At 42.1% G+C, this 22,450-nt stretch overlaps 1 protein-coding gene across 5 annotated transcripts in view; it reads left to right on the forward strand.

Moving 5' to 3' along the window:
• The window catches only part of LOC134360240 (septin-9-like), a 341,520-nt gene that overhangs the window by 227,939 nt on the left and 91,131 nt on the right, over positions 1-22,450 (forward strand). The window contains exon 1 of one of the 5 annotated variants that reach the window (XM_063074346.1): positions 22,264-22,409. The exons of the other annotated variants lie outside the window; for them this stretch is intronic. The gene's annotated coding sequence lies outside the window, so the exon portion shown is untranslated. Of the gene's footprint in view, positions 1-22,263; positions 22,410-22,450 lie in introns of those variants that run through there. 5 annotated transcript variants of the gene reach the window in all.

Below are 22,450 nucleotides of genomic sequence, written 5' to 3' on the forward strand. Positions count from 1 at the left end.
CACAAAGCAACGCAGAAACTCAGCAATGTCTTTGGACAGTCAACATTTCAGGTTGAGACCCTTCATGTGGATGGACTGAAAGAAGGGAGACAGCCAGGATAAAAATGATGGAGGGGTGGGGTGCAACTCATCTGGCAAGTAATACTCTAAATGGCAGATGGGCTGAGTTGGAAGTTATTTTTCAAACAAGTATATAGGATCCTGATTTTTATAAGAAGAATCAGAGTGCAAGAGCACAAACGTTGAAGTAATCATTTTACAGAATATTAGTTTGGCTAAGACTTTAGAATGCAGAAAAGATTAAATAAAATAATTCCAGGAAGTGGATCAGTTACAGGAACTGGATTAGTTTTCTGTGGAACTGAGAATATTGTGGGGATCTAGTTAAAATCATGAGGAATATGGACAAGATATGCAGAGGTAAACTGTTCCTGTTGGTAGAAGGATCTGAAGAATGTAACGTGTCGTGGGACCCAGCCTATTTTATGCAGCCGGTGGTGAGGATCAGGAATGCACAGGCAGCACAGCAAAAGGAGCCAGATTCAATCAAGAATGTACTGGGGAGTTCAATAAGTAGTTTGAAGAAAAAAAGTAGGACTGTGTGGAAAGAACAGAGGATTACTGATGGGATGAATGGCCTCCTTCCATGTTGTATCCATCTGAGATTCTTGGACCAGCGTTCAAATTCCAGCATGGCAGCTGGGGATTTAAACTCAATTAATGAAATTACATTAATAAAATGTAACTGAAGATATTTTTCAAACTACTGGATTCAAAAAAAAAAATCTGCCTCACAAAGGTCCTGTAGGGAGGGAATTTGGTTCATTCTCAACAGGATGATTGTTCACAACTCTCTGAAATAGAGAGCAAGCCATTGAGTTGGATGAAACAAGTATAAAATTGTACCCTGAGGTATAGAGCACAGTGATTTGTGAACAAAGCAAAGAAACACTGGACATTCTCTTCATGAACACCTCATACTCATCAAACAACAGCTCACACAAGCATAACACCAGAATTTGGAATAGTATCCCACATCTCCAGGTTCAAGAACAGCTACTTCCAGTTAGTTGTTTGGTTGTTGAGCCAACCGTCGAAACCTTAAACAAGATGGTTTAGCAACACCATGACCACTTTGATCACTTTGTATTAAATTGAGAATTTTTTTTTGTTATAATTTGTGTTCTTTCTTGTAAGAGTCATGTATTATTGATGATTAATTTGTTTTTCTTCTTGTGAATGCTGCTTATATGATGAGCCAAAGTTATAGCCTGTGCTGTTGCTGCTTGTACGTGTTTCATTACACCTGTGCATACTTGTACTTATAGTCCGTGAGCCAGTAGGGTTGGTCAGTACCATCTGAAGGGAATAATGCTCATAGTGATTTTTGGCAAGGTATACATCTCTAGAGTTAGAAAATATGTGATAGCATTGTACCAGTGGTAGCTTTATTACTTCAAATAAGTAATCACTTTTTGTATATATTCCATATTAACATCAGTGCAGCAGAAAATGTTACCCCCACCCCCCCCCCAGAAGGTAAAAAACCTCACTTGGAGAGATTTCTGGAGTTTTATCAATATCATGATATTTTCCATATTGTTGTATAAAATCAAAACAATCTTAAGCTTTTGTCATAGTATATAGAATTACAGTACAATAATTCAAATGTGGAGTTCCACATGGCCATAACCTAGGCCCCATTTGGTTGTAAAATGAATATATTTAATCAAAGACTGCTTTCCATACTTCGTTTTCCATTATTTCATAACCTATTAATAATCATAATTTTACAAGTCTTTCACATCTTCATCTGAACTTCCCACACTCTCTGAGATGAATGCCCGGTTCTCACAGTCTGCCAGTCTACACATGTCAGTACATCTGAGGCCATTTGCAACACACTACATTTTGGGAGTGAACATATTTTTGGACAGTTACTGGCCAGGAGATCCAGGACAGCCATCGGGTGCTGGCTGGCCTTCCATCCAGTGCACCACCAACTGTTCAGCTTCCTCTTCTCTCTCCATCTTCCATCCTCTGCCAACAGGGCTTAACACTTGTGGGTCCTTCTCCAAACATCTTCTCCATATACCAGCCTGGTAGTTGACTCGCTGTGCATGTTTTGTTAAGCAGTGCTTGCATGGTGGGAGTTGATGAGTTTCGATTTCACCTTTTTTGGCACAGAAAAGGTGATACCTGAGCTCATTGACCTTGGTGGTCCATGCTTTTGGGGCGTACAGGAGACATGTAAATGCCTCCAGTTTGTCTATCAGTTCTGGGGAGAGGTCCCATTCCTGACCCAACTCTAAGAATGTGTCCTGAGTTTCACTGTTGCTGGTCAGAAGTTTTAGGGCACTTGTCTTCCTTTTGCCTGCAAAAGCACTTACAGTGTCACATCCTGTTTATGCGTGCAACCCAATGAGAGCCCTACAAACCACTACGCCAACAGTAGCAGCAACCTTCCTGATGTCTACAAGCCTTGTACGGGTTCTAGTGCCACACTTCTGGAACAATGGGGCCTGGTCCACAGGAATCTGCCCAAGGCAGTTGTTACTTGACAGTTGCACTGAGAATTGGCCTGTCTTGAAGGCCTCATACACAGAAGGATTTTTCTCTGGGAGGTTCATCATCTGAGCAAAGTAAGGGGACAGGTACCTGGCATGATTTATCTTATCTTAGGCGAAGCACCATGGGATTACGGTTCTCATAGCATGGAGGTGCAACTCCCAGTCCCCCTCACGAGAGACACGCAGAAACCCAAGTACTCCGTTCTCTACCATGTCAACGTATGATATCCGGAATGCAGATAGCTCGCCATTGCTGTGACGGAGGTGTTCCAGAAAGTCTGACCACAGGGTTATCAGCTCAGCTAAGAGTGGACTTTGCAGCAGATTGTTCAACTTCTGTTGGTTCAAGTCACTGGCCATGTTGTTCACATGGTCTAAGAATGATTTGATCATCCCACTCCTCTCTGGAACGTTTTCTTCAACCCACGGTGTGAACTCTGCCCATGCGAGTCTCATCAGTGCTTCATAGATGTACTTGTGGACCCTGACAGCACGATTGTAGTGTTTACCATCAAGGACTCCATTGATGGTCCCCTTTGCGACAATTCCAGCCTCTATGCATACGTCCTTTAGACCAGCATCCCGAAATCGCTTTCCTAGGACGGCTAAGGCATTACGTATGGTATGGAATGTCCCCATCCTAACCCTAACCCTAACACACAGAAAGCTACCACCGCTGCAATGCTATCACATATTTTCTAGCACTAGTGGTGTATACCTTGCCAAAAATCACTATAAGAATTATTCCCCCCAGATGGTACTGGTGGCCCAAACTTGGGGTCCTGGCTCATGAACTATTATGCAGATGACAATAAAGTCGATTCTGATATCCCAGCTCCCTCCATCGTGATCCCTAATCTCTTTGAAATGTGAGCCACAACACTCCCGCCAGATGAGGCAACATAACGTGTTATTTTGCAGTTTTTTAATTCTTTACCAAATTAAGCTGGCCATGCCACATTTATTTTTTGGAATGGTATTTTTATCAGAGTATTTTGTTTTCTTTGTTTTCATTGGTACACATTGGGTAAAATTATTGTTCTTGGAAGTTTAGGTAATGTAAAGTATAACAATGATTCACTAATGTTAATTTCTCCAAAGATTTGATTAAAGGGGTCTTGTGCTTTAGGTTGGCCTTGGAGACTTATTGAAAAGTCTCACGTTTTGTTAGCTTTGTTGGAGTTAGCTTTTCACTGTAACGTTTTTTTTTTCATCGTAACATTTCAATCTATTAGAAAATTAATTTATTAAGAACAAATAGTTTTGTTTGAATTCTACATGAAATGCTTAATAGAATAATTCTGCACCTAAAGCTATTTCTGCCTGGAATTTAAAGTCAGTTAAGGAAGTACTTAAACAATTCCCTCCAGATGGCCAAAGTGAACAAAAGTCCAGATCAGGATAGAGGGGCACAGTGTTACTGGAAAAAAAATTCAAATAAGATTTCATACATGAATTAATATTCATTATGTTTGTAATACAAGTGTAATATTAATGCTACTGCAGCCTTTAAAGTTCAAGGCCTGGTGCCAGGCAAATAATCTGTTCCTCAATGTCAACAAGACAAAGGAGATGGTGATTGACTCCAGGAGAACACACAGAGCTCACACCCCTCTTTACATCTGTGGCACAACAGTGGAAATGGGGAGCAGTTTCCAACTCCTGGGAGTGCAAACTTCATGGGCCCAGAACACATTCTGCACAATCAGGAAATCTCACCAACTCTTCTGTTTTCTGAGAAGGCTAACAAGAGCTGGACTATGCACATCTATACTCATGTCATTCTGCAGATGCACAATAGAGAGCATTCTAACAAACTGCATCTGGTACAGTATGGAAACTGCACTGCAGCGGACAAGAAGACTACTACAGGTTGTCAAAACCACTCAACGCGTCACTGGCACCAGACCACAGTACGTGTGCTTGCAACACTGTGTGTCCGACAGAGTGATCAGCAGCACTGGGGCTCCACAGGGGACTGTCTTGTCTCCCTTTCTCTTCACCATTTACACCTCGGACTTCAACTACTGCACAGAGTCTTGTCATCTTCAGAAGTTTTCTGATGACTCTGCCATAGTTGGATGCGTCAGCAAGGGAGATGAGGCTGAGTATAGGGCTACAGTAGGAAACTTTGTCACATAGTGTGAGCAGAATTATCTGCAGCTTAATGTGAAAAAGACTAAGGAGCTGCTGGTAGACTTGAGGAGAGCTAAGGTACTGGTGACCCCTGTTTCCATCCAGGGGGTCAGTGTGGACATGGTGGAGGATTACAAATACCTGGAGATACGAATTGACAATAAACTGGACTGGTCAAAGAACACTGAGGCTGTCTACAAGAAGGGTCAGAGCCGTCTCTATTTCCTGAGGAGACTGAGGTCCTTTAACATCTGCCGGATGATGCTGAGGATGTTCTACGAGTTTGTGGTGGCCAGTGCTATCATGTTTGCTGTTGTGTGCTGGGGCAGCAGGCTGAGGGTGGCAGACACCAACAGAATCAACAAACTCATTCGTAAGGCCAGTGATGTCGTGGGGATGGAACTGGACTCTCTCACTGTGGTGTCTGAAAAGAGGATTCTGTCTAAGTTGCATGCCATCTTGGTCAATGTCTCCCATCCACTACATAATGTACTGGGTGGGCACAGGAGTACATTCAGCCAGAGACTCATTCCACCGAGATGCAACACAGAGCGTCATAGGAAGTCATTCCCGCCTGTGGCCATCAAACTTTACAACTCCTCCCTTGGAGGGTCAGCCAATAGGCTGGTCCTGGACTTATTTTCTAATTTACTGGCATAATTTACTTATTACTATTTAACCATTTATGGTTCTATTACTATTTATTATTTATGGAGCAACTATAAAGAAAACCAATTTCCCCTGGGATTAATAAAGTATGACTATGACTACTACCATTAAAGAGATGCATAAAGAAAGGTTCCAGAAAAGGGGCCAGTAACATCATGAAAGATCCCAGCCGCCCGGCTCATGGACTGTTTACTCCACTCCATCGGGGAGGAGGCTATGTAGCATCCAAACCAAGACCACCAGACTCAAAAACAGTTATTTTTCCCCAAGCAGTAAGGCTGATCAGCACCTCCACTCGCTAACCCACCCTTCCACACCCCCAGCCACCAGTACTTTATCATTTCATGTCGGTCACCTTATGTACAGGCACTCCAATGCCTAGCATCACTTCAAGGACATGCAATCAATCTATTTATATTTATTGTGTTTTTATTATCATCTTCTTTATCTTACCGTGTTTTTTTGTGCTGCATTGGATCCAGAGTAACAATTATTTTATATGGGTACTGGAAATGACATTAAACAATCTTAAATCTTGAAATAAGTTGTTGCATGGCTCTCTTCAAAAGATTTTCTTTGTCTTTTTGTGCACTGTTTCAGTCACTTGCAGAATCTGATACAATTAGAATATTTTGTTTTTAATAATTGCAGTCACACTGCACAAAAAAATGACCAAATACATGTTGAAAAGGAGCAGTTGTCAGAATTAACCCAATTACCATTCTACTCCGAGTCTAGGGCCTCAGTGAAGGAGGTAGCAAAATAGTAACTTCATCTGTTTGTTTTATTCCCTGTGGAGGCTTTTGCTATGTCTACTGTTGGATTAGTTTTAGACATGCTCTATTTTGTGCAGACCCAGTTACACAACCTCCTCATGGAAAATGAAGGAAATTTTGAAGCTGGAACTCGAGCAGAAAAGGAATAAATTTTTACAACAAATAATTTGATGCAGCTATTCCACATCAATAGAAAGTAGCTCCAGCTTTAATTTTCCACAATTAGCTTAAAAAACATTATTCACTGACTTAATTCTCCACATTACTGGCATGCTACAGCTCCTTTATTCTCTATTTTTTAAAGCCATGATTTGAAGAACATTTTTTGTGTTCTGAAGCTAAAAACTTGGATGCTTCTCCATCTTGCTGAGCAAACAACATACATTACTGAAATGCAGACAAACAACTGCATGGAGATCGGTGATGAAATTCTGAAAGGCCCCACAATGTCACAATGTATTGAAGAAGTTTCGCCAACACTGACTCTGCAAAACCCTCCAAATTTGGTAGATTAGCAGACCTCCATCAACCTCCTCTCGGGTCCACATCCTCATTACTCGGTGGATTTTTTGTTTGGGACAATTGACAGTGTTTACATGCCCAACACCAGACTTAGAAAATAAATACTCTGTTCCAAAATTTGTCACGGCAAAAAACTACAGAGGAAGTGATTCAAATATGTTCTCTTATCTTCCTTGGAAACGTGTATTGTCCCAACCAATTTGTTATCTATCCCATTAATGTCTGAAATGAGAAGAAGCATTTTGGAATACTACTGATATCCTCAGATCCCTCCAGGAATGTTAGACAGAAGGAGTGGCCCATTTCCCGCCATACATCCACCCACCCCATTGTTTCAAAGTCTGTCTCACATTGGCCTGATCAGCCATATCAGAACCTCCATTATTGGGGTGGACTCTGAGGAACTCCTTTTTCTAAAAAAAAGATCTTCCGCATGATTTCTTCTCAAGTTTGCAATAAAGGACTGGTTGCCCCCACTGAGCGCATGGACCTCTGCAAATCATCATCACCGTTTCAACCCTAGACCCTGTGTTCAGTTTGTGTGGTCTACCAGAACCATGGAGGATATGAAAGCCTGTCCTTTATGTCTCTGTGTCTGTGGCAACATTCAACCACCCATTTACACTAATCCTACATTTTAAAAAAATTCATGCACTCCATATTTGTATGAACATGACTTGTATTCTAATGTTCCACCACATACTAAGGACAATTTAAAGTGACCAGCTAACTTACCAGACGGCATGCCTTTGAGATTGGGGAGGAAAGCAGAGCACCCGTGAGGTCACAAGAGAATATGCAAACTCCACAAGGACCGAACCTTAAGGTCAAGGCTGAACTCTTGTCTCCAGCACTGTGAGCAAGTGTCTACTAGTTGTACCACAGTGTAATGCAACCTCCTGATACTGGGAAGGGTTTGCCACCACGGAATCGGTGGTGAATCATGCCATACACAAACATTGCCTTGGACCACAGGCCAACATTTAGGCATTTTTTTCATTCTCCACTAGAAGGAGCTATCTCATCTGAATTACCTCAACACCCTGCGTCTGCTGCTACATTAATTAATTCCTGCCGGTGGCTGGAAACAGGTCGATTCATCACCAACCATAATTTTACTTTTTTTTAAGTAGGGGGAGGTCTAGAGAAAAAGTTGATTTTGATATTTATCCTCCATAATTAAAATCATATTACCATACGTTAACCTCTCCCATCTTCCCACTGTTATTGTCAGCTCCTTACAGGAAACCACAGATGGATTTGACTGAATTTTAAGAATTCCTATCTGGAGTTTAAACTTAAACTCGTATTGATTTTTCTGAAAAAAAACTGCAATGTTGATGTGGCCAGGTCTCCTGAGCTTGGGAGTAGATTTGGGATTTTTTTGATTCATTAAATGAATGCAACAGTATTTCAACAATCAAAGTTGGTTTCTGAACTAAGCTTTTTTTTTGTAGTGCAGGGAGGTCCACTTTTCCAAAGTCTGTCTGTGAAACCTTAAGCTGCAGCTGGTCAGTTTACCCTCAAGAATTTGTACACGTGGCACATTATGCTGTATCTCTGATAGTCAAACGTAACGTTTGTTTTGGCTTGTCTGAGAGCTCCCATGGCACTTGAAGGTTACTGTTCCCCCCTGAGTTGACATATATCAGTGGCAGTCTTGCTTTTCTTTGCTTTTGAAGCATAGTGACTTTGCTTTGAATCTAAATTAATGTAAATACATTTAACTAGACAAATGAAGCCCTGCAATCTTTTCAGTTGTTTTTTTTTAGTATTGTTCACTGTGGTATTCATTTACCATATGTCACTGTAAGTTTTAAAAACTATTGCAGACAAAATGCTTGCATATCTTACTGCTATTTGGTTGAAATCCATTCAACAGTTTCTTCACCAGTGCTTTTGCTACACTCAACAGTTAAAGTGGTTTAATTGTAATGATGAACAGATAAGGAAGTGTAATTTTGAAAGTGTTAGATTGTACTGGTAACTTCCTGCAGAACTGAATGAGCTAGTCATGAGTTTGATTGCTAAAGTAATTGTAATCGAGACCAACATCTGTGGACACCAAAATATAATTTTGTATATGCCCTGCTCCTGGATCTCCTCACCATTGTGGGGCAATAGTTGCAGCAGGAAGTTTGCAACATGTCGGTTTCCAAGGTGACACTGGATGTTTGAGGCTATGATGAGAAATAATATACTAATCTTAGATCTGTTCAATTTCCTTTAAAACACTTTACCAAAGAACGCCATTGAGAGTGCAAAGACTATTTTTTCATGTGCTAACTTTGCATAGTTGTTAAGTTACTCCCAATTTTGGAACCAGTTAAAAAATATTTTTCGCATCTTCAAGGCGTTGTTCTATGAAGATTGTATTCTTAAAGAACAATTCCCTCTTCCTGCTACAGTGTTCTCATCTGTCTCTTCCTGGTAAGATCAGCTGTGGGAGAATTAGCTGCCCTAAATAGACAATTGTTCTGCAGCAACAACTTCAATGAGAAACAACATCATCTCAACATCATTGAAATCTTAAAGCATATAAATAATTTTTGAGGTACAGAAATGCTGCAACCAAGATTGTTATTTGAGGATAATATGGCAAACTTATCACAGATTCATATTTTTAAAAAAGTTATGGATTGTTGAAGTTAAGATTAGCTCGTAGTGTGAACTGTACCGTATTGTTTATGATAGCTGAGGGATGTATTAACAGACATAATTTCATATCCATTTCCCTACCATGTGTTATTCAGGCAGTGCAGCCTTTTGTTAGCTCATATTAGGAAGGTACAGTTGAATGTTCAAAAATGCAATGGTTTTGGGCATTTCTGTTAGCAAGTCATGAAATAAATTCCCTTTGTTTACTAAACATGAAGGCCCTTGTACACTAATTGGTACTTTGTACCATCTTTAATTACTATAGAAGATGGCCTTCCTACCAAGAGCATTCAGATATAAAGTAATGGCAACTTCCAATACACTAATGACATGATTACATTTTCTTCTTAAGTCAATGATGTACACTTACAAACTGTGCTTGGGGGTGTGGAAGGATTGAATGTTAAATTTTTAATTGAGTGAAGATGCATTTCAAACTGACCGGACAAAATACTAATTCACAAATAGGAATTCAGTTCTGTTGTCACTGTTTGCTAGCTGATTGCTCCGTTCCTAGACTAACTGTGAAGACAGATAATTTCTTTTACATTCTCTCTTGGCTATGTTCTTTATACACAGGCCAGATATCCCAGATGTGTTGCAGAAATTTGCACTTTGAAATTGCTTTGCGCGTCTGAATTAATTAATTCATGGAAGGATAACAGAAGCAGGAACTTATTAGGCAGTTAACTTGGTATCTGTCTTTGAAGGAAAATACTGGAATCAATTACAAAGAAATTAGTAACCATATAGATGGAGAACTATTATAATTCCTTGGAAACAATATAGCATTATGGAAGGAAAATCATGTTTGATAGATTTGTAAAGTTACTTGAGGATGTAACATGCAATGTAAATATAGGAAACAAGTAGATATAATGTTTTAGGATTTCTAAAAGGCAATTGATAAAGTGCCACATAGAGGTTACTGCACAAGGTATTGGGTGGGGGTGAGAAGAGGGTGTTTTCGGGGAAGGGGAGTTTATTAACTAGTTACTAATAGAAAATAGAATTGGTATAAATGACATTTTCATTTTGCCATGCTGCAAATACTGGGATATCACAGTGATTAGTACTGGGTGACTTGCAATCTATATTAATGACTTAGATGAAATGTTTGAATGTTTTGGTGCTAAGTTTACTGATGATACATACAGTAGTCGTAAAAGCATGTTTTGAGGAAGGTGCAAAGAGTTGGCAAAGTGACATAAGTAGATTAAGCAAATGAATAAAGCTTTGTCAGGTGAGGTACAGTGAGACGAACTGTTGAGGTTACTGGTAACAAAAAAATACAGAACAGCTGAAAATTGATGAAATGAATAGGGACTACAAAATAGGCTGATGTGCAGTGGCATCCAGATGTCCTTGTACATGTTCAGTGGTTCATTTTATTATCAAAGAATATATTGTTACGTACCCCGTAACTGGGTTGCCAAACCAGCAGAAAGTTGGAGTCTGGAGTACTAGAACTAAGAAAGTTTTATTAAAGAAACAAGCAACACAGTAATCGAAAGGATAATAAATGCAACAATTCAACAATGATAACCACACATGTGCACAGAATTAAGATAACAGCATCAATCAAGCTCTATCGTTGTCTAGGGGTAAATGACCAATTTCAAAATGACTCAAAGTTCAGTCCAGTTTAGTAGTTCAGTTCGCAGTAATCGTTGCCATGGCGGTGGACAACGTGGGGGAAGAGAGAGATAGAATAGGAACAACTCATCATTCAGAACGGCTTCACTCACAGACCAGCAAGATGGCTCACAGACCAGCGGGATGGCTCACAGACAGCTTTTGGGCAGGTCCTTGGTGATGTCACCTGAGGTCACCGACTGTGACCCCTCCTCCAGATGCGGTCGATCCTCTGCAGTGAACCCGGCACCCAGGCAAGGGCGGACACACACCAGGTTCCCGCTGATCGTACCTTTCCACCCACTCGTGAGAAGCGTACCGCTTCCAGGGTCTCGTTACCTCGGGTGGCGTGTGTCGTCTTAGCGAACCTGTCCCTTTTTATCCCCCTGCTGGGGTATCGCCTGTCCATCACTTCAAACAGTTCAGGGTTCAAAGGGGGGAGCCGCTCCAGACAGCTCTTCCTCCCACATCCCCTCATTACACATCCCCAGACGCTGCTCCATTGTTCCTTATCTCTCCTTCCCCTGAGGGCAGGTGGCAGACCAACTGCTGATGCCACTGATGCTAGCCCAGGCCAGCAAACATCTTAATTTTAGGTGTATTCTCGTAACACTTCCCCCCTTTAAGGATTTTTACCGGGAGGTAAAAATTACAAACATGACTACATTATCTGATACATACACAATATACATCTTTAACAGTTATTTAGCTAATACAGAGAATTTGAAGCTGTCAACACCTTGACAGACAGTCATCACATTTTCTGTTCCTTTTACACGTGTTATTACTAATCCCTTAGACCAGGCTCCAACTCAGCAAACTTCATAGTGGCCAAAAACACTGATGAATTGCGACCAATGTAACCTCTCATTTGGTTTTGTCCCGGACCACAACAACAAGGGTCGTCCCATTCCGACTCAATTTTCTCTCGCAAGGGCTTAGTAGGAGGGGGACGGGTATTGACCGCAGAGTTATTGCAAAACTTCCTGCAGTACCCCACCATCTCCAAAAGCCTTCTGAGGGCCCTCTTGTCTGTCGGGGTTGGGAGGTCAGCGATAGCCTGCACTGTAGCTTGCATCACTGCCAGCTGCCCCTGTGTCACCACAATTCCCAGGTAAGTGACATTCGTGTGGCCGAATTCATTTTTTCCAAGGTTCACTATCAAGCTGGCTTCAGACAGCCGTGTTAAATTGCCAATACACACCTCTGTGTTCATCAGCCCTTTAGTCACTGAATTACTCAAAAAATATGGGTGTTGTTTACTTGGCCGCCCTATTGTAACCACAATCACCCAACGTCCCAGTTCTTTGCATTTCCTCGGGACAATCAAACACATGGGTGCGAGTCGTTTAATTACTCCTTCGGGGATTAAGGGAGAGACCTTATCAGTAGACCTGGCCAAAACAATAGCCTTCTCCCATCTGACCGATCCCATCCTAATCTTTTCAAAATGGTTTTTTTCTCTTAGCAGGGGGCCCCTAGCTTCATTGATTTCCATGCTAACACCGACTAGGTTTGTTAGCATATCAAAAGCCGGTGACCGTCTCAGTTCGCGTCGGTCATGATCAATAACATTTTTCCCCCTGGGCAGCCGGTAACTCTCTTTCATGATTCCACCAACTGTTTCCTCCAGCACCGCAAAATGTCCACCGGGGGGTACCTCGTGGGCCATGTTAAAAACCTCATCCCCATAACTCTTTTGCACCACCCCCCACTCCTCATCTGCGGATGCTGTACTTGATTTCCCTTTCTTCCTTAGCACTTCCTCATCCGCACAATAGCTTGTCAAGGCTGTGTCAGAGAGAGCGGTCTCGGCAAAAACCATCAGCCCCTCGTCTCGCTCCTGCGTCTGCACAAATTCTTTCCTGGCTACTGCTACGTCCGTCCCAGCTCCCTCACTACCTCTTATCTCACTACACCCTGTCTCATACAAGGTTGGCAGAAATGTTTCAGCCAAATTCACCATCGCGGGCGGGGCCTCCATGCTGGCAGGCTGACCCGTCAATCTCACGACTGGGAACACGATTCCTCCGGCGATGTCATTACCGAGCAAGACTTCCACGTCTTTCATCGGTAATTCGGACCTCACCCCAATCGTGACTAGTCCAGAGACCAGGTTGCTCTGTAAGTGTATCTGGTGCAAAGGGACTGACTCTGTCCCTTCCCCAACACCTTTGACCTCTACCTCCCCAGTCTGGGTCTCTGAGCTAAACTCTAATACACTCTTCAGTATTAGTGACTGACACGCTCCCGTGTCTCTCCAGATCCGCACTGGAACTGGTTTTAACCTCTCCTTCACTGACACCAGTCCGGCCGAGATAAACCTCTCGCGCCCTTCCTGGACTTTTTCAGACCTGTCCTTCCCTAGCGGTTCGCTTAACAGCTCAATACAGCCATTCAAAATTTCCGCTTTTCCTTTCCCCGTCTCCTTCCTTGGGGCAAAGCACCTGGACGCAAAGTGTCCGACTTTCCCACAATTATAACAGACGACCCCAGGAGACTTCCTACCAGACTGCTCCCGGTCTACCTTATCCTTTTCACTAGTCCCCGGCTTACTTTCTGACTTTTCCGGTGGACTCTCCCCGCCGTCCTGACTACCCTTCTGGTAGCCTTTACTCGGGGCAAACTTCATTTTATGCGTCAACGCATACTCATCCGCTAACTTAGCAGTTGCGGCTAACGTGGCTGCCTCTTTCTCATCGAGGTAGGGTCTCATACCCTCAGGGACACAACCTTTAAACTGCTCAATCAGAATCAGCTGCAGCAGTCTGTCATAATCCCCCTCTACCCCTTTCGAGGCGCACCAACGCTCACAATATGTTTGCATCTCGCGAGCAAACTCCAAATACGTGCGGTCCCACCGCTTCCTCGCATTCCGGAACCTCTGCCGGTATGCCTCCGGGACCAACTCATAAATCCTGAGGATGGCCTCCTTCACCACCTCATACTTCTGGGCATCTTCCGCGGATAAAGCGGAGTAAGCTTGTTGGGCCTTCCCTTTCAGTACACTCTGAAGTAAAACAACCCACTTATCCCTCGGCCAGTCCTGACTTATAGCCACTTTTTCGAAGTGGAGGAAGTACCGATCCACATCGGTATCGTCAAATGGGGGAACCAGCCTAACCTCCTGGGTCGCCCGGAACCCTCCACCTTGGTTCGGCACGAGCCCCTGCTCGGCCCTTATCTTTAACTTCTCCAGCTCAAATTCCCTTTCCCTCTGTTTCTCCTCTCTCTCCAACTGTCTTTCTCTCTCTTGCCTTTCTACCTCTTTCTCTCTCTCCCGCTTTTCTAACTCTTTCTCTCTCTCCCGCCTTTCTAACTCTCTCTCTTTCTGCTGCCTTTCTAACTCTCTCTCTTTCTCCTGCCTTTCTAACTCTCTCTCTTTCTCCTGCCTTTCTAACTCTCTCTCCTGCCTTTCTAACTGCTTCTCTTCGTGTTCTAACTGCCGTACCCGGAACTCGTGCTCGAGTCTCAGTTTTTCAAGCTGTACCTGTACCGCGTCTCCAGCAGGTTTTTCAATAGACACCACCCCCAGCTCACCTTGGGGAAACACACCTTTAGATACATAGTGCTCTACAATAGCTCTGTGTATCTCCTCTCTCCTCATTGTCGACTTCACCTTAGCAAGATTCACCCGTTTGGCCACAGCTATCAATTCCGATTTCCTGGCATCCTCTAATGCCTCCAAGGTCGGCGCCTTTATAAATTCCTCAACCTCCATTTCTGCTGTTTGTCTTTTCTTTCTTTCGGGAATTTTAACCCAATCAATTTACTCCGTCCCAAATTTAGCGTTCAAAATCGCGGACGAGAACCCCACTTATGTTACGTACCCCGTAACTGGGTTGCCAAACCAGCAGAAATGGATCACTCAGTTGGAGTCTGGAGTACTAGAACTAAGAAAGTTTTATTAAAGAAACAAGCAACACAGTAATCGAAAGGATAATAAATGCAACAATTCAACAATGATAACCACACATGTGCACAGAATTAAGATAACAGCATCAATCAAGCTCTATCGTTGTCTAGGGGTAAATGACCAATTTCAAAATGACTCAAAGTTCAGTCCAGTTTAGTAGTTCAGTTCGCAGTAATCGTTGCCATGGCGGTGGACAACGTGGGGGAAGAGAGAGATAGAATAGGAACAACTCATCATTCAGAACGGCTTCACTCACAGACCAGCAAGATGGCTCACAGACCAGCGGGATGGCTCACAGACAGCTTTTGGGCAGGTCCTTGGTGATGTCACCTGAGGTCACCGACTGTGACCCCTCCTCCAGATGCGGTCGATCCTCTGCAGTGAACCCGGCACCCAGGCAAGGGCGGACACACACCAGGTTCCCGCTGATCGTACCTTTCCACCCACTCGTGAGAAGCGTACCGCTTCCAGGGTCTCGTTACCTCGGGTGGCGTGTGTCGTCTTAGCGAACCTGTCCCTTTTTATCCCCCTGCTGGGGTATCGCCTGTCCATCACTTCAAACAGTTCAGGGTTCAAAGGGGGGAGCCGCTCCAGACAGCTCTTCCTCCCACATCCCCTCATTACACATCCCCAGACGCTGCTCCATTGTTCCTTATCTCTCCTTCCCCTGAGGGCAGGTGGCAGACCAACTGCTGATGCCACTGATGCTAGCCCAGGCCAGCAAACATCTTAATTTTAGGTGTATTCTCGTAACAATATGCAGAATACAACTCTGAGATTCGTCTTCTCCAGATAGCAATAAAACATAGAAAGCCATAGTAGTTGAAAGAAAGACATCAATCCTCTCCCAAAGCAAAAAGAAAAGAAACCAAAACTCGCAAACCCCGAAACCCCACCCCTCCCTCGCACAAAAACTAACAGAACACCCACACGCAGAAACAACGAGAGCACCAAACCCCAAGCCTCTAGCCCGCCAATCACCAGCAAGAAAGAAAGGTCAAGAACATGAGAAAAAAAAGCACAGGAATTTAGAATGATACTGTCACAAGTAGCCAGGAAGGCAAATGGAATTCTGGTCTTTATTGTTAAAAGAATGAAGTATAAAAGTGAGGATGTATTTTTTACATCTGTGTGAGGTGTTAGTGAGACCACAGTTGGAGTATTGCATGTAGTATTGGGCTCTTTATTTAAGGAAGTAATGTGTGAATTAAGTTTGAGAGGGTTCAAGGGTTGATTGTTGATAGGTTCTGTCTGTCCTCATCATTTCAAAGAATGAAAGGTAATGTTATTGAAACATTTCAATGTGGAAGGTCTTGACAGGATAAAAGCTGAGAAGATGTGGAATTACACACAAGATGAAATTGAAGAGGATTTTTTTTCTAGATGCAATGAGCTTTGGAATTTGCTATCTCAAAGTGCTGTGCATTCTAAAGCATTGGATATATTTATTATCAGCAAATGGATATATGGTCAACAGAGACTGAGTGTAGGGATCCATTGATCAGTGGAGCAGGTAAAGGAGAGCTAAGGTCAAAAATATCTCTGACATAACCCTTGAAATGGCTGAACCTCCGGCTGCTAACAGAATTTATATTAAACCTTGGTTAGACCTTGCTTGGAGTATAATGAGTAGTTGTCCCCATTGTATCAAGAGGAGAGTGAAGCACTGGAGCAGGTCAATACATGGATTTATAAATTAAATATCACTGCCACTAAACTCTTCATTTCAATATATCCAGTGTTAATGTTTCCTGTTTCATAAAAAGGACACAAGTGAGCATATCATTTAAAAATATTTTTTATCATTCCATGTTGCAAGAAACCAACATTACAAACCTATGTAAAAGGGTGTTCCGACTCTGGAAGTTACCAATACTACATTTTCAAGTACATAATCTAAAGGAGTGGTGCATCGTTGTGCTCCTGTTTGGAGGGATTTGAAATCTGACGTGAGTCCACGTGCATGATGGTATTAGCATGTATGCAGTGTAAAGTTTAATTCCATTTTTGCACCACAATAAGATATTTTTAACTTCATTCCTTGGAGGCCAAGCAAAATAGGGGAGTGATTTTTTGGAGTAATAATTTTTTCCATTTTTCTTTGAGATCCAACTGTGAACTCTGGACTGAAGCCGTTCATTCAGCATTCTTAGCATTTCTGCGAAGTGGGAACCGTGTCACAGCAGTGCTAACAATGGCGTGTGAATACACCCTAAAATGTTTCAGCAATATTGAAGTCATTATTGCATTGTACATTGTAAGTGCCTGAACACCATTTAAGTTTAGATCTTTGATTTTCCCAGCTGTCACAACAGGCAATTGCCTTGGGTACAGCATGGGGCAATCTGCCTATTCCTTGAACTACACTTCCCTTTTGGTGAGTACGCTAAATAATATACTTTAATGCCATAGTCCATATTAGTAAACTTTAACAGTGACTTGTGACAAATGTAAAACATGTAAATTTTGTTTTTGTGGGTTGAAATGTGCGTCTTTCACTATTTCCACTCTAAGTATCAACAATACAGCCTGATCTGGATGAGTACCGCCAAAGTGTGGTGTTTTTGTTTCCCGGTTTTTGCTTCACTGCGTTTGGATTTGAGTTGCACGTTACTCTTCTGTGACCCCAGCTGGTTAGCTGCTTCCTTTTTTTTGTTTTTGTCCCCTCTATATTTTCCTAAAATTATGAACTTTTCACCGTGCTTCGCCTCTTTCGAAGGTGATAACGACATGTCGATTTCTATTGCATCTGTGTTCAAATACCTCATGTCAGCTGTATGCACATATGGGCAGCCAGTGCATTCGTGCATCTCTAGACAGGGGTTGATAAACCTTACATTATTATCTTTCTTCTTACAGATGTTGAAATCATACTTAATCATCCTTTCAACTCCACAACTGATCAGTTAACTTTACACAGGTAGACCCTGCAGCCTCCCAGCTTTATACAATTATTGGGCATCATTTGCCTGGAGCATTAGACTGCTTGCAGGGACTAATGCTAATTCAGCTAGTGTTATTGTGTCCAACCAGCCACCTCTTCCCAGTCAACAACCCTGTTCTTCCAATTGGGTCAACCTCTGAATATTATTGGCTAAACCTGAACTGCTCATATGGAATAAAAGTATCGAAAAACAAAGCATGCATGGGAGGAAATGGCTGTTCTTCTGGGAGCCATGGGACAAAGAAAATTAGTCATTGTGACCTGACCTTCAGAACCTACTGACATCACAACTTGTGGGGTGAGGATTTAAATTTCCAGCTGAATATTCTGTATTTACAGGAAGGACTCTGCTGCATAAAATACAGAGCCACCACAGATGATGTGGTATAACAGCCAATGAGACAAAGTTTGATAAGGTCTAGAAATAAACAAAGGAATTTGTTTGGCATCAATAGAATATTATTAAAGAACTCATTGATTCCAGTTCTGTTTTGCACATGTGATAATACTTAGTGAACAATTTTTCCATCTGGCTTTTTCCACTGATCAAAGACCTTTTCATATTTGATTTTTATTTAAGAATTTAAATGAAAAAATAAGTCACAAATGCATACAAAAACTAGATCTGTATTCTATATATTAGTTCCATTAGACCTTTTATATGACTCTGTTATGGATTTAATATGTTTTAATTGCATAAGGATTTTGTTAGACACAAAAAAATTCCTGGAAATGCCCTGTCAGTGCTGTGGGATGACCTTCACTTCACAAACTGCGGATGGTAACTTGCTAACACCTGCACAAGGCCATTCAGGTTTTTGCAGGGTTTTTGTATCAATGATTCAGGTTTTTGGTCCAGCAAAGTGCTTCTGCTTTTAAAACGTCATTACAATACATTTGGAAAGATGTGAGGCTGCTGGAGATTCACGTGTGGAAACTTGCTCTTCACTACTGGTGTAGTGCTGTGCCACTGGAGATCTTGTGTAAAGAGGATTTCTGTTCAAAGCATATTGTTCTTTGCACAAAAATTTAAACACATACAAGTACTTCAGAGGCTGAATTGATCAAGTCTATGCACATGTGAATAAAGTCCAATTGACCAAAATCAAAATATTTTCCGTAATACATGAATTACAATAATGGTCAATCCCAATCAGTGCGTATCTGATCAAATTAAGGCCTACCAATGTACTAAATCATTTTCTGGAGTAGGATGTTCAAGTACAGCACATGTTTGCAAATTGCTGCACCAAACAAGTTGCATTCCCCAGTCCTCCATTAGCCCTCCTGTTGGCCTAACTCTTGCAATATCATCCCAACAATCATAATGCATTTTGAGATTGATTTTACAATTGAACATTTATGCAATTGTCTTGATTGCTGAATAAATTATTTGAAATAACCAGTGAAATAAAATTGCAGGTCATCCATGTTACTCATTGGTCAGTAGTCAAGATCAAAAGCATTGATCTGAGTCCAACATTCCTTGTCAAACCTTGGAACAAGTTTACTTTGAGTCCAGCTGCCTAAACAAAGTGGGTCTTATGGGCAAGTGATGAAAACTAATCTTTAAACTTTTGCTGGCCTTCTCCGTCACTCGCTGATCAGCGTGAAATGGTATAGCCATCCATTGCAACCATCCTAACTATAGGATATTAAACTGAGGTGAACATTCTTGAAGTGTGTTATTGGGCCAATTCCTTCTCATTTGCCACATAAGGGCACTACTTTCAAGGAACGCCATGCACTCCTGGGATGATTTAAATTCCTTTGGCTCCCCCTCTGATTGTGTGCAACTCTTTTACAGGACAAGGAGCCTGCTGGACACAACTTCTTTTTGTTTGAGTTGCTGGTGCTGACTTGAACTCTGCTGGGAGCCCATATAACAAACCGAAAAGATCCCAAACCTTGGAAATCAGAGTCAAGACATGAAGGCTTGCAATTGAGCATCCACCTACGTAAACACGAGGAACTCTGCAGATGCTGGAAATTCAAGCAACACACATCAAAGTTGCTGGTGAACGCAGCAGGCCAGCAGCACGTCCCTCTTCCTAGAGATGCTGCCTGGCCTGCTGCGTTCACCAGCAACTTTGATATGTGTTGATCCACCTACGTAATGTGCCTTTAGGAGAGTATGCAACAAAATGGGGGGGGGGGGAGGTTTGGATCGATCTTAGAGTAGTTTAAAAGGTTAGTACAATTCGATGGACTGAAGGGCCTGCACTGTGCTGTATTGTTTTATGTTCTAAAACCATGCCAAGTATAAAGTTTTAATAGACTTGTCTGCGGGTGGCTTAGGAGTCAAAGGAATCTGATGCTAGTATGCTTACCAGTAGTCAGTTCAGATGTAATTTCAGTTGACTGGATTCAAGAGAAAGGAATTTCAGGTTAGCAATAGTACTCTGTGGCCTGGCTTGTGGAAATCCGGTCCAAACAATGCATTTTAAGACTGAGTAATATTTTGCTTTTCAGTAAACATCAGTCTTTATTCTAAGCTCCCAACTCATTTTCCCATTCCATTTGAGCTTATTATGTCTTCATTCTTGGCTGGGTTTCAATGCATAGTTTCCTAAAGACATGTATGTACACGCACATGCTAACAGCTATATTTGCATACACACGTGTTCCATTTTTTTTTACTTGTCTCTGTTTTGCCAGTTAGGGTGATTTTTGGGTTTAGGACATATACATTTAGCAAATGACTTTGGCTATCAGTCTTCACATTTGAAAATGTATTGTGCATTTAATTTGGAGTGCAGCTCTGAGCAATGGGTCCTAAAAGCTGTGAATCCCAGTCCAGACAATGCTGATTAAAATGCATTTGGATGTCTGTGGTGTGGATGTGAATCAGGTGGTGTGAAGGTTGTATGTAGTTTCAAAGAAAGCATTGTCCATACATTGTAAATATGGAATTGTCCTTTGATGTTTGGCATAAAAAATATCAAGCCCCATGTTGGACCAGTAGACCTTTCCACCAAAATCATCTCCATACGATGCCTGCTGTACCTTGTTTTGTCGAATAAAGAAGCTGTTTTGTATCTACTAGCATTTTTCTCCGGTGACTTTGTTCACATAACAACAGCAGCATTCAATTGTTATTAATTTGGTTAATTAATTTGATTTTTCCTTTGTTAATTATTACTCAAAGCTGGTCTGTCTTTACAGACAAGTCTGTAAATCAGCTTGTGTTGTGTGAAAAGTACATCTGGGAATTCTGAATTGGAGAGAGACATTAAGGATGGTGGCAGTGACCTTTAGTATGTTGCTGACGATTGCACAGATAGGGACATGCGGAACATGCTATTGTGCAAATGGCTGTATGCTGACTGTTTCCACGGATGCATTCATTGGTTGTTTACACGATTAACACCAGGGACTGTTTTGATTCAAATTTCAAGTGCGTGGAAGCAGTCAGAACTGTCTCAGGGAGCTTCCTGGTAGTGAATGTTCACTGACCGCAGTTCCTTGCTACAGGATCTGTACGCTTTAACCTCTTGCACGCTGGTCTTGTCGGCTGTCTGCTGAAGGTGCATGTTATGTTTCTGAGTTGGTAATTGTGGTCATGTTAGCCGCAGTGCTGCTTTACAAATGTGGCCTAGTTCCAGAGTGTGAGCGCTTTGACATTTTCTGTTGCTGAATTGAAAAAGGAGGTGTGAAGGCAGAGCTAAGAGAGATGTGGCTGCTGAAATCTGCTTCTCTGTGTTGTGTGCCAGAGTCGTGTGGTACTTAGTAAAAAAATAATGTTATGGGAAGAAAGCCAGTGCTGGAACCTCCAGCATTGCCACTTGATATTGCTTGAACTTCCCCCAGTTTTTTATACCCAAACTGTAGCATTTGAGCACAGGAGGGTGATCTCTGATCAGATAGATTTATGAATAATGTGATATTTATTCTTCATCATTTAACAGCCTTGCTTAGGCAAATTGTTGGTCACTATGAAGTGATTTAGAAGTTGAAAAACACAGGGATGTGAAGATTGCAATAGAGTCTGCCAGGGGTTGCTGAAGTGGGCTGGTGGAATCTACCCCAACCTGTGGGCTGTGGAAAAGAATTGATGAGAATTTTGGAGCTATAGGTGAGGCAGTTGTGGGAGAAATGATTCTTGGCCTGATGAGCCATTGAACTGTTTCCAGCACCACACACATCTGGGAACAGATGCCTGAATGCACCCCTACTGGCATACTTCATTCGAATATACGATGCTGATGGGAGGATTATCAACCCCGGAGGTGGGAAGATGCAACTCCTTCCTCCTGGTGGCTGCCTAGACTATCATCACCAATGCTGCCCCTCAAACATTGGAGATTTTCTTTTCAGTTCTTCAGAGTGTTTCCTTCAGTGAACAGTCACCAAGCACCTCCCTTCAGCAGACTTTAAGAAATGCCCATTTCCTGCCTTTTCGAGCTGTTACTGAGTCAACAAGCAGCACAGAGAGCACTAAGTGTGCACTTGACTCATTTGCTGAAGTGCCAGCACCGTCTTCCTGTGGTCTGTGCAGCCATGTGAAAAGACACGTGTAGCAGCATCTTACACTTCTCGATAGCTGCTCTCAAGCTTGCCAACAAGTCTGTCTCATCAGTTAGGTAAGAGATTAAACATCTAGCACTTTTAATAATTGATTTCT

The sequence above is a fragment of the Mobula hypostoma genome, chromosome 22 (assembly GCF_963921235.1).
Source record: "Mobula hypostoma chromosome 22, sMobHyp1.1, whole genome shotgun sequence".
Lineage (NCBI taxonomy): Eukaryota > Metazoa > Chordata > Chondrichthyes > Myliobatiformes > Myliobatidae > Mobula > Mobula hypostoma.